At 31.9% G+C, this 13,630-nt stretch overlaps 1 protein-coding gene across 3 annotated transcripts in view; it reads left to right on the forward strand.

Annotated features, from left to right (window-relative positions):
- Positions 1–13,630, forward strand: part of LOC134842433 (very-long-chain (3R)-3-hydroxyacyl-CoA dehydratase hpo-8-like) — a 491,300-nt gene that overhangs the window by 420,166 nt on the left and 57,504 nt on the right. The gene's annotated exons all lie outside the window — the stretch shown is intronic.

Genomic DNA, 13,630 nt, shown 5'->3' on the forward strand with positions numbered 1-13,630 from the left:
CCATGGTAACTTATGAATTTGACCATGTGAGTTGGTAAGTTTTGTTTGCTCTGTCAAACTTGGGTTGATTAGCAAAGCTACCAATTGTATTGTTAAGTAACTAGACGAGCTTTATCGCCATTTGTATGTTTGCTCTGCAACCTAACTTGAGCGTTGTGATTTTAAAATTTAATTGGAATTAATGAAAAGAAAATATGGAAACAATTCAAACAGCATATTTAAGAATGCGATGGATGTTTTTTTTATTTTAATGATGACATAAAAATGACGAGTACATCAAGCTTACTTCTGTTACCGAATATAACTTCAAACATCCCATGCGGTAATAGAAGTGAAATCAAAACACTTCATTAAACAAGAGAATTTGGTTTCTGTTAGAGGATCTTCATGACTACACAATATGCAAATTATCTTTCAAAAATTAGACGAGTTAGAGGTTTTTTAGCCTAGCGGAGATCATGCCTGGAAGGCAAAAGGTACAGCGTTAAAAAAGTGAAAATAGACTTTTTCAGGTTAAGAACTAGTTTGACAGAATTAGTTGAATCATTAAACAACTCAGCTTTCATATAAAAGCTCCGTGGTTCAAATCCGGCTAGAACCTGTTTTTTTTTAATTGTTTGGTGACAAATCTTCATTTTTTTTCAGCTTAGTTGTCGCAGCACCGATTGTGCCTCTGATTTAAGCATTATGTAAGAATTTAAATTCTTTTTGATGTGCTCTGTTTATGTGCAGGTAATTGCATTCCAAGATTTTTTGCTCTTGTAAATTTAAAATACTTTTGATCTTATTTTTGGAAAAAAATTTTTGTTTTGTCTTTGCATTCTTCTGTAACTTTATAAAAAGACATTGATAGCAGTTTTATTCTGGCAACTTTTTTTCAGCTCAATGGCCGTCCTCTGAAATAGTGTTTGCTTAGTTTACGCGTGATTATCCACAGAACATGAAAGAGCAGATTGAGAATTTGGTCTCCAGTGTTAAAATTATCATTGATATTAATTGTTAACAGCTCAATCCGCTTGAAGTAAAAGAAAAAAAGGATAGCATTCAGTTCTAGTCTTCAAGTCGGAAAAATGAACTGAAGTTAAATTACTGTGTCATGGATGGCATTCTTCTGGTATTTAGTTGCCAAAATTTTAGGACTTTGACTCTAAAAACTTGTCGTTAAGCAAAGTACACAAGATTTTTTTGGTAAATTTGATATCTTCTTGAAATTGTTTTTAAAATATCGGAGCAGAGATTATTGTCACAGATAACTATTGAAAATTTGTGATTTCAACTTCTTTTTTTTTTAGTAATGTTGGTATTATATAAGGTTGATTTTTTTTATCAGGACAAAACACATAAAACTACAAATTTAAAATGCGTTTTTCTCAAATTGGGTTGACTTTGGGTAGGAAGTGGTGTGACAAAAATTGCTCATATTTTCAGCAGAATTAAAATGATACAGTTTGCTTTGCTAAATTCGGGCCCAAAATTTTACCCTCAAAATAAATCATTTTTGACTTTTTCAGTCATGCAAAAGTTTCGCCAAAACTTTTTATTTCTACAGACAAAAATAAATTAATTTATACAATGTTTTGAAGATAATATTTTTTAAAAGTATGTTTGGCTACGTAAGAGGCTCTCTTTGATATGTGTAAATCTGTGGAAGACTAAACGAGTATACTCACCAAAACATTTTATAAATTAATGTATTTTTGTTTGATAGACAAAAAGCGTAGAAAAATGAGAGAAGCCAGAAAGCATAGAAAAAAAGCGTAGAAAATTTTTTAGTTAGAATCAATTTTTAAACAATTTACTCAATGTTTTCGGAGAATACACCCTCGTTAAGTTTTGCTGGGCTCTGTAAGAGGCTCACTTTATATAATTATGTCAGTGATCGACCTAGTAGTTTGGCGTAATTATTGATTGACTGAAAAAGCCAAAAAATTAACCATTTTGAGGTATTATTTGGGGTATTATTATTAATACTGAATTTTATGCAAATTTTGTCTTAATCATTTTGTTCTTAAAGTTAACGCAATTTTAGAGATACGCGTTTTTAATTTCATGTCTTATTCATTTTGTCCGGACAATTTGAATCAGCACCGTAGAAAGCACTTCAGAACGAAAACAAAAATATCCGGTTGCTGTGCAAATAGCACCAAATGTCCGTAAAAAGACAAATTTAATAAAAAAATCAAAAAAGATATTCAATAAAACTAATTTTCTGATACTTTTCTTAAAAAGACAATTCAATTAGGTGAAACGAGCAATAAAGAGCAGTAACTATAAATTAAATAACTTCAAAATTAATATTGTAGTAGAGTCAATTGTAAGGTCAGCCTCTCATCGAATTTTGTCTAATTTAAATTATAAAACGAAAAATAAACTTTGATTTTTGATTTTTTTAGAATCTTGGTCACAGCCAATAGGCTTGACTCGCTTTAATTTTTCCTCGAAGAAACGTACCCTACTTTATAGTTTAATTCCTTCCAGCCAACAATATTGGCCATCTACTGTACAAGAAAAACTCAATAATTCAGCAAAAATAATCATGAAAACTGACAGCAAAATTTCGAAATGGTGAAAAAAATACAAATTGAAAACAAAATTTCGTAATTTTTGAAGAAAAAATTAAAACTCCAAAAGCGAATCATAAAAAATATGGTAAATTTTTTGGCCTACAAGAAGCTTTGATTGAAGCTTTCAAACTAAGGCAATTGTTATTGTTATAAATATTATTTATTTAATTTTTTACCCTGGCAAATTATTTTTGAGATGAAACGATCCAGGTTGCGGCGCACGACTGGATTTGTGATCATTGAAAAAAAATGAGAAAATTATGGTTGTCGCAAGAACAATTGAGTTTGCAGGTCCGTAGAAACTCTTATGCAACTTCTACAGATTTGCCACGGCTTTAAATAACTGAGAATTTTTGTGCAATTTAGCGATAACAACAAATTCCTGTGCAATTTTTGCCGACCAAAAAATTATGCATTCAGCGCGATCTATTAGAGCAATATCGCGATTGCTTAGTATATATCAGAAATCAAATTACAAAATTTTTAAAAAAAGTTACTAGAAATAAACTACTTGCAGCAAAAAATCTTTACTAATTCTTGTTTGCAAAATAGACTGTGAGTGATTTTTTTGTTTGTTTTGCGTAAAAAATTTTTAGGCTCAAATATGTGTGCTTAAAGTTTATCGACTAATTGGCTTAATTTTGCATCGTTTTAAGACAAAATAGATTTAAATATTTTTGTGTATTTCATTCGGGAGCTTAAATTTTCAATATTTCTTTGATGAACACAAGTTTGTTTTCGATTCAATGTGAGTGTAACTACTTTTTGTCGGCCTAGCACTGCATGCTTAATATTTCTGATTACTGATTCATTTATGTGTGTTGTTTTTGTAAATGTTTTTTTAAGTAAATTTTGTTTGACTTCCTTTTGTTCTGTCTTCTAACTTACAATCTTATATTTGCGTGATATTGCAGGTAGTTCAAAGCTCCACTTCGCCTCTGTGGTTTTTTTTGGAGCCGGATTCATCTATAAAAATGCTTGACAATTTTGACGCTGTTGTGGTGGGAAAAAAATTGATTGAAATTGAAACTCTTTACACTCTGGTTATGAGATACTGAGTTACTTAGATACATGATGGTTGCCCAAACATGACCGAGAATCAACGAGATGCGTTAAATAACCGGAGTCGTTAAGTTCGGCCGGAGGGTATGCTGTGTTTTTTAATAGTATTTGGCTTAATTTTGGATCAACTCTTAGCTCAGCCTATCAAAAGAGCCGGAGAAACACTTTATATGGAGCTAAATTGACTTCAAGTCATAACAGCAAGGAGAGCAACAACAAAGTAAGTAATTACAAGTGGTGAAGTTGTTACGTCTCCGCTTCTCAATCGAAAGGTCGGATGTTCGAGGCCCACCATGATAGCCCAGACAAATAGCACAAAAAATGCGTGTAAATCGTGACCAGGGGCACAACAGCGGTTCTCCGCGAAGAGCTGAACTGCTCGTATGTTGGTGCTTTCCCTTGGGGAAAATCTTCTTAATCATATCGAACTAGGAAAAAATACCATCTTCAGGTCGCTGGCAAAAGTTACCTTTTTTTTCAGATTTTTTGCTCTTGTAAATTTAAAATACTTTTGATCTTATTTTTGGAAAAAAATTTTTGTTTTGTCTTTGCATTCTTCTGTAACTTTATAAAAAGACATTGATAGCAGTTTTATTCTGGCAACTTTTTTTCAGCTCAATGGCCGTCCTCTGAAATAGTGTTTGCTTAGTTTACGCGTGATTATCCACAGAACATGAAAGAGCAGATTGAGAATTTGGTCTCCAGTGTTAAAATTATCATTGATATTAATTGTTAACAGCTCAATCCGCTTGAAGTAAAAGAAAAAAAGGATAGCATTCAGTTCTAGTCTTCAAGTCGGAAAAATGAACTGAAGTTAAATTACTGTGTCATGGATGGCATTCTTCTGGTATTTAGTTGCCAAAATTTTAGGACTTTGACTCTAAAAACTTGTCGTTAAGCAAAGTACACAAGATTTTTTTGGTAAATTTGATATCTTCTTGAAATTGTTTTTAAAATATCGGAGCAGAGATTATTGTCACAGATAACTATTGAAAATTTGTGATTTCAACTTCTTTTTTTTTTAGTAATGTTGGTATTATATAAGGTTGATTTTTTTTATCAGGACAAAACACATAAAACTACAAATTTAAAATGCGTTTTTCTCAAATTGGGTTGACTTTGGGTAGGAAGTGGTGTGACAAAAATTGCTCATATTTTCAGCAGAATTAAAATGATACAGTTTGCTTTGCTAAATTCGGGCCCAAAATTTTACCCTCAAAATAAATCATTTTTGACTTTTTCAGTCATGCAAAAGTTTCGCCAAAACTTTTTATTTCTACAGACAAAAATAAATTAATTTATACAATGTTTTGAAGATAATATTTTTTAAAAGTATGTTTGGCTACGTAAGAGGCTCTCTTTGATATGTGTAAATCTGTGGAAGACTAAACGAGTATACTCACCAAAACATTTTATAAATTAATGTATTTTTGTTTGATAGACAAAAAGCGTAGAAAAATGAGAGAAGCCAGAAAGCATAGAAAAAAAGCGTAGAAAATTTTTTAGTTAGAATCAATTTTTAAACAATTTACTCAATGTTTTCGGAGAATACACCCTCGTTAAGTTTTGCTGGGCTCTGTAAGAGGCTCACTTTATATAATTATGTCAGTGATCGACCTAGTAGTTTGGCGTAATTATTGATTGACTGAAAAAGCCAAAAAATTAACCATTTTGAGGTATTATTTGGGGTATTATTATTAATACTGAATTTTATGCAAATTTTGTCTTAATCATTTTGTTCTTAAAGTTAACGCAATTTTAGAGATACGCGTTTTTAATTTCATGTCTTATTCATTTTGTCCGGACAATTTGAATCAGCACCGTAGAAAGCACTTCAGAACGAAAACAAAAATATCCGGTTGCTGTGCAAATAGCACCAAATGTCCGTAAAAAGACAAATTTAATAAAAAAATCAAAAAAGATATTCAATAAAACTAATTTTCTGATACTTTTCTTAAAAAGACAATTCAATTAGGTGAAACGAGCAATAAAGAGCAGTAACTATAAATTAAATAACTTCAAAATTAATATTGTAGTAGAGTCAATTGTAAGGTCAGCCTCTCATCGAATTTTGTCTAATTTAAATTATAAAACGAAAAATAAACTTTGATTTTTGATTTTTTTAGAATCTTGGTCACAGCCAATAGGCTTGACTCGCTTTAATTTTTCCTCGAAGAAACGTACCCTACTTTATAGTTTAATTCCTTCCAGCCAACAATATTGGCCATCTACTGTACAAGAAAAACTCAATAATTCAGCAAAAATAATCATGAAAACTGACAGCAAAATTTCGAAATGGTGAAAAAAATACAAATTGAAAACAAAATTTCGTAATTTTTGAAGAAAAAATTAAAACTCCAAAAGCGAATCATAAAAAATATGGTAAATTTTTTGGCCTACAAGAAGCTTTGATTGAAGCTTTCAAACTAAGGCAATTGTTATTGTTATAAATATTATTTATTTAATTTTTTACCCTGGCAAATTATTTTTGAGATGAAACGATCCAGGTTGCGGCGCACGACTGGATTTGTGATCATTGAAAAAAAATGAGAAAATTATGGTTGTCGCAAGAACAATTGAGTTTGCAGGTCCGTAGAAACTCTTATGCAACTTCTACAGATTTGCCACGGCTTTAAATAACTGAGAATTTTTGTGCAATTTAGCGATAACAACAAATTCCTGTGCAATTTTTGCCGACCAAAAAATTATGCATTCAGCGCGATCTATTAGAGCAATATCGCGATTGCTTAGTATATATCAGAAATCAAATTACAAAATTTTTAAAAAAAGTTACTAGAAATAAACTACTTGCAGCAAAAAATCTTTACTAATTCTTGTTTGCAAAATAGACTGTGAGTGATTTTTTTGTTTGTTTTGCGTAAAAAATTTTTAGGCTCAAATATGTGTGCTTAAAGTTTATCGACTAATTGGCTTAATTTTGCATCGTTTTAAGACAAAATAGATTTAAATATTTTTGTGTATTTCATTCGGGAGCTTAAATTTTCAATATTTCTTTGATGAACACAAGTTTGTTTTCGATTCAATGTGAGTGTAACTACTTTTTGTCGGCCTAGCACTGCATGCTTAATATTTCTGATTACTGATTCATTTATGTGTGTTGTTTTTGTAAATGTTTTTTTAAGTAAATTTTGTTTGACTTCCTTTTGTTCTGTCTTCTAACTTACAATCTTATATTTGCGTGATATTGCAGGTAGTTCAAAGCTCCACTTCGCCTCTGTGGTTTTTTTTGGAGCCGGATTCATCTATAAAAATGCTTGACAATTTTGACGCTGTTGTGGTGGGAAAAAAATTGATTGAAATTGAAACTCTTTACACTCTGGTTATGAGATACTGAGTTACTTAGATACATGATGGTTGCCCAAACATGACCGAGAATCAACGAGATGCGTTAAATAACCGGAGTCGTTAAGTTCGGCCGGAGGGTATGCTGTGTTTTTTAATAGTATTTGGCTTAATTTTGGATCAACTCTTAGCTCAGCCTATCAAAAGAGCCGGAGAAACACTTTATATGGAGCTAAATTGACTTCAAGTCATAACAGCAAGGAGAGCAACAACAAAGTAAGTAATTACAAGTGGTGAAGTTGTTACGTCTCCGCTTCTCAATCGAAAGGTCGGATGTTCGAGGCCCACCATGATAGCCCAGACAAATAGCACAAAAAATGCGTGTAAATCGTGACCAGGGGCACAACAGCGGTTCTCCGCGAAGAGCTGAACTGCTCGTATGTTGGTGCTTTCCCTTGGGGAAAATCTTCTTAATCATATCGAACTAGGAAAAAATACCATCTTCAGGTCGCTGGCAAAAGTTACCTTTTTTTTCAGGCCACTCCTGAAAAATCACCCAATCTTGCTCAAAATGGTTGAATTACGCTTTATAAAGAATCGGTGAATTAATGATTGAATGGCTGAATTACGGACCATTTCTCAACACACCTTGCTCAATTTAGACGGAAACTCAGTGTAAATGGGACACTATATTGTTTCCAGGGCCTGAAAGCAATGACAGCAACGACGAAGGTAATTTAAATTACCGCAGTTCACTGTAAGCTATCCATTTGGAGAAATTACTTTCCAGGTTGCTTTGGAATACAAATGAAAAATCAATTTCTTTGGTACACCAACTTCGTGGTTTTCTGTTTCGTTTTCTGGTCAAATTCTCGGAAACGAAAAAATTTAATATCCATCTGATTAAAAACCTCATGAAAACAAACTTGAAATTGGTACGATATTTAGGTGTATCTGGTCCAGCCACCGAAAAAACTGTTAATAGTTTATAAGGGTTAGAATTTTGTCCCGGCGGCTGTAATAAAACAACTGACTCTTTCGAATCTTTTAATTTTCTTTCATGGCTTTGTTCTTTTTCTTTTCAAATGCTGTGATTGCTCTGAACTCAATTTTGTGTCACCCTGTGATACGAAAGTGTTTTAGATCTTTTTTTTGCAACTCACACAACTTTATTGGGTAACTTCCCAAATGGCATAAAAACAAATTATTTCCAAATGGCATAAACAATTTCAAAATATATGAGAAATCTTTGAGGAGTGAAAAAGTTAGATCTTTCCAGTTAGTTTTCACGCCTTATTTTGTTCACTTGTAAACAAATAACATATCACTTATCAACATTTATTTCAAGTAGAACTATCAGATTCTAAAAATTTAGCCAAATTGAAATTTTTAAAAGGAATGGGGTTAGAATTTGTATTATAACGATTACTTATATAAAAAAATCTAAGCTACTACCAAAAAGTTTTTTTTTTGTACTGAAACTGAATGCGGCTCTAGGCTCATTTCAAATATAGAGAGCCCAATCGCATGAAATTGACAAATATTGGGATTCTTTCAGAAATCTGCCAAAACTTGTAAAATTTAAAACCAATTTACTTTTTTCTTTCTGCTGAATATTCCAGTATATTTTAAATTTAATTAAAATCTTACTGTAATTTTTTAAAGTTAAGACTATTTGAGCCATATGGGAATTTTTTTCTGAAATTTATGCCATTTGGGAATTATGCCATTTGAGGCGTATCCCATTCTTGTATAGTCAATCTTGCGGCGTTCTGACAACAAGGGCAAATTTTAAATTTTCTGCCACTTGAAGCTCAAGTTGGAACCAGCATGTTTGTCCGAAAAAATAGATTAAGAAGTACTGTAGATTGGCTTGGTTGGCTTATTTCCTCAAAAAAACCTAATTCAAAGAACATCAAAAATACTCTCGTCTCTGGGACATTTATTTCAAATTACTCTGAAATCTATTGATGAACAGTCATTAAAAGCATATCAAGTTTGAAACAATCTGCAAAAAAATGGCCAACTTCTGGTTGATATAATTAATGGTATACTACTTTTAAAAATAAATTCGTCATAATTGAATACATCGTGCCAGTCGATCATAGTTCAAACCAGTCAGAATAAGAATAAAAATTTTCTTCTAGTTTTCATTTTTTTTGAACTTGCCTTGTGAGGAAACTCTAAAAACGCCTAGGTTTCCTTTTAAAAACTTAATTGATAAAAATTTGCTTCAAAGTGGAAAAACAAACAAAAAACTATGTGAAAAAGCTATTCAAAAATTTTTGTAACACAATGGAAAGAAAACTAACAAAATTTTTTCAAAATTTTTGTTGCCAAGGATCTAAATATAAAGGAAGTATCAAAAAACTTCGAATCTCGAATCAACCATAATGCGGAATTTGAAAAAACAAAAGGAAATTATTTAGTTTTAGGTTTTCTTGATCTTTCAAATGATTTATACAGATCAAGCAAAGCAGCGTTAACAATTTTTAGTCAGCAAATTCGATTCGTAGTGACTATGAAAAAAAGAATAGCTTTTTGTCCAATATCGTTGAATGAAACCTAAATTTGAGAGAAATGTGGGTTGGTTTTTTTAGATACAAACACATATAATATGAAAGTGTTTTTCTTGTATGTTTCCGAAAAAAACAGCAGTTTTTATGACATATTATCTCGTCTTTTTTATATATTAGGGTAGCACTTGTTTCTTTTTTTGTCCGAAAAAGTAGAATCCCAAATAATTATATAGTCAAAATTTAGTTAATGGGTAGGACAACCAAGTATTTTTTGTCCATTATTGCCTGCTCAAAAATAAGGCAACTGCATTGATCAACTTGCTTCTCAAAAAAAGGATCATTACGAGGCCAAACTGTGCATTTTGTGAATTGTAACCGGATTCCACAACAAGGACGCTCCCGTTGTTCTTCTTTGGTTTTTTCTTTTTTTTTATTGTTCCGACAAAATTTAGCATGTTTAAAGACTTGTTTCTGAAATCTAAGAACATACAGACACAAAATTCTGCACCTATCCAGTGCACAGTTTGGCCTCGTATTGATATTTGGCTGAATTTTCCAGATTATAAAAAAATATGTGGGGGGGGGGGGGGGGTGTTTATCATCCATTTTGCCAATAAAAAGTGTCATTGTTGAAAAAGTCATCAATTTTTTCTTCAATTTAAGTGTTTTTTTTATGGTGGCCTTGCGAGAAAACTCTAAACATAACTAGATTTACTGTAACAAGCATAAGTGACAATTACTGACTTCAAAAATTTAAAAACAAACACAAAAAAAAATGTGAAGAAGCTATTCAAATTTTTTCATAATATCAATGGGAAAAAATGACAGTTTTCAAAAAATTTTGTTGCGAAGGACCTCTGTATAAATAAATTATCAAAAAACAATTTGAATCTCTATTCAACTATAATGCGTGTCCTGAAAAAACAAAAGATAGTAATTTAGTTTTATTTTTTTTTTGTGTGATGATAAATCAAACGCGCGATAGTGATCAAGCAAAACAGCGTAAACATTTTTAGTCAGCAAAATTATTTTTTTTCCAATATCTTTGACTGGAATCTAATTTTCAGAAAATTGTATAGACAAAAACACATAAATTTTTGAAGTGTTTTGTTTTTGTATATTTCTTAAAAATGACTGCAGTTTTTATTACCTAATAACTCGTCTTTTATATATAATGAGGCAAAATTTATTTTTGTTCCTCCGGAAAACTAAATGGGTAGGACAATCAAGTACTTTTTGTCTATTATCGGCTGCTCAAAAATAAGGCAATTGCATTGATCAACTTGCTTCTCAAAAAAATTTAGGAGGATATATGGTTGAAATTTCCAGACTCTAAATCATTTTGAGGGGTTCTCCCAACTAGTTTGTCAAAACAGTCGTCATTGTTGAACAGATTGTTCTAGCCGTTCTTCTGAGCGTGATCTTGTAAGAAAACTCTAAGAACGCCTAGATTTTCTGTAGGAAAAATGCATGATTGACAAAAATTACTTCAACAATGAAAAACAAACAGAAAAATATGTGGAAAAGCTAAGAATTAAAGTTGACATAGTTTTCGAATCAGTCATAATGCCTTTTTTATTCATTTCGGCAACACTTGTTTTTTTTTGTAACTCCGGAAAACTGGATTCCCAAGAATATTTTTGGTCCAAATTTAATAATTGGTAGTACAATCAAACCGTTTGTCTTTTATCGAGTGCTCGAAACTAAGGCAAGTGTTTTGGCCAACATGTTTCTCAAAAAAAGTGGAGGAACAATTATGGTAGAAAATACCAGATAATAAAATTTTTTTGGTTCTTCCTTCTTCAGTTATGACAAATTAAGACATTCTGTAGCTTCTACTGACGTATAGCACTCTTTGCTCAACGATCTTTTTTGTCTTTTTGTGAGTTAATTGATTTTGCTCTTGTGGGTTTTGTTCTTTGCACTTAAGTTTTTTCTATTTATTCTGTTCTGTGTACTAGGAGCTACAAAAGTAACGGCCAAATTTTTTCATCAACCGCTGTTGACTACCGCTCTTACCGCCTTCAATTCATCGCTATTGTTCTTCTCGCCAATCATTTTTTTTCTACGAACCGTTTGATTCAAAAACAACCGTTTTCCGGCAACCGGAACGCAGAAAAAACTTTTTTTATATCGTTTTCTAAGCTTTTCTCAAGAAGTTATGTCCATGAAGACAATAATTAGATTGAGACATCTCTTCAGATAGCCCAGCGATAGTTTTCAGGAAAACTCAGAAAAATCAGTCCGTCGTAAAATTGGTGCGTGGGAATTTTTAAAATCAATACTTAGCGGGCCTTGAAAAACAAACCTCACCAAGGACAAAGAAAAAAAATTAAAAAAATAACACTTATAATTTAATGTAATACCATCCACTTGCTCTCTCTCTCTCTCTCCTTAAGTTTCGCGAGTGTCTTTCTCTTTGTCTGAGAGGGTCTCTTCCTCCTCGATTCTGTCTTTCCGTGTAGTTTGGTGTGTTCTTCCACAACCAGTCTGAGCGATTTCAATTCCAGAGAAATATTATGATAGAAATTCAGATATTCTTTCATCAGCTATGATTCGTGCTTTTTTCTCCAGTTTGATCGGAAATACTTGGTCCCGGGAATGCTCAAAATGTCTTTTAATCTCAGCACTTCTTCAATATCAAGCGAGCCATTTCTAGTACAATACAAAATCGCCCTAATTTGCTCATTTTTGTTTTCAGATAACTTGGAATATCTCCAGGGCTGCCTGGTTTAAAGTTTTTTGATCTGTGAGTGGTAATAATCGTGTTGTTAATGATATTGTACCACACCGCAACTTCTTGTTCTGTAAGCAGTGGACCCTTTTAGTGGACCCTGGATTGATTAAACATGGGTTTAGCGAAAAGCTGTCGAGATGGTTCAAATTGAATCTTTTCTGCAGTTTCCTGATCATTCTAAAAGCGCTGTTTATAACCATTTGCAGCAATGTAAAATGTTCTCGCTCTCAAGGTAGAAAACAACACTCAAAAAGGAGAGAGACAAATTTGTTGTGAAAAAGCCAAAAATACACTAGTAAAAACAGCAAAAAAAACTGGAAACTCATCACTGCTAGGTTAAAACTTTTGATGAAAAAAATTATAATAGAATTTCTGTACATTTCTTTAAACCTCAATTTTGGTTCAGCATTGAGGTAACACCAATTTAAAATCTAGCTCTGCATTACTATTTTTTTCAAATCATGTTTGCACAGGTGAGAAAGAAGGAAAATAAAATGTAAGCAAGAATAGTCAGGTGCTGCGCAAGTAGCACATAATGTTCCGATTATATTCTTAAAAAATAACAAATGTTTTTTTTTTCAAACCAGTGTAGTTTTTTCTGCATCTAAAAAAAGATCTGAACTCAAAACTAGAACTTGGGAAAATTTGACAGTCATAATAATTTAGACAACTTGGAAACAATTTTTGCAGAAAATTGACTAGAAAACAAAAAATCAACAATGTTTCAGGTTTTTTTTGTGGTTTTTTCTAAAAACTTTCGATGTATGTGATTCCATATGCGCTTAAATATTTTTTAAAAAGCTAAATTTCGTGTAACGCTCATGTAAAACTAAATTTTAAAGGCTCAAATTAAGGTATTGAAAGCTTTGAAGCTATTAAAACAATCAATTGTAAAGTTGCTCCGTCGTATGAAATGAAACTAAAATTCAAAAATTTCAAACCTGCTTTTCTCGCAACATTGGGAAAATATTTTGGAAGGTTCTTGATGTTGTTCGAACCACGACCGAAAGGGCTTCCAAAATTTTATACCATTCAACTCACTACAGTGGATTTTTGGGTTAGCTGATTTGCATAGAAAACAGGAACAAAGGGAAAAAACAAGGGTAGTCAGTTATTGTGGAAGTGGCGCAGAATGTTCCGACCATAGTCTTAAAACATCACAAAATTCTTTTTTCAAATTGTTTTCCTTTTTTGGCGTGGTGTGATATTGAAATCTGAGCGAAAAAATAGAACTTAGGCATATTCATCAGTCATTGTAAAAAATGGAAATAGGAAAAGATTTTTGAAGACATATAACAGGAAAAACAAAAAAAAAACAAAAAGAAAATAAATTTTTTTTCTAATTTTTCGAAGTTTTTTTAAACCAATCTTTTGAAGTTTTGATTCCTAAGATGACGCTAAAAGCTCCAAAAAGTAACTTCATTTAAGTAAACTAAAGTTTTCAG

This window comes from Symsagittifera roscoffensis, chromosome 3 (genome assembly GCF_963678635.1).
Source record: "Symsagittifera roscoffensis chromosome 3, txSymRosc1.1, whole genome shotgun sequence".
Lineage (NCBI taxonomy): Eukaryota > Metazoa > Xenacoelomorpha > Acoela > Convolutidae > Symsagittifera > Symsagittifera roscoffensis.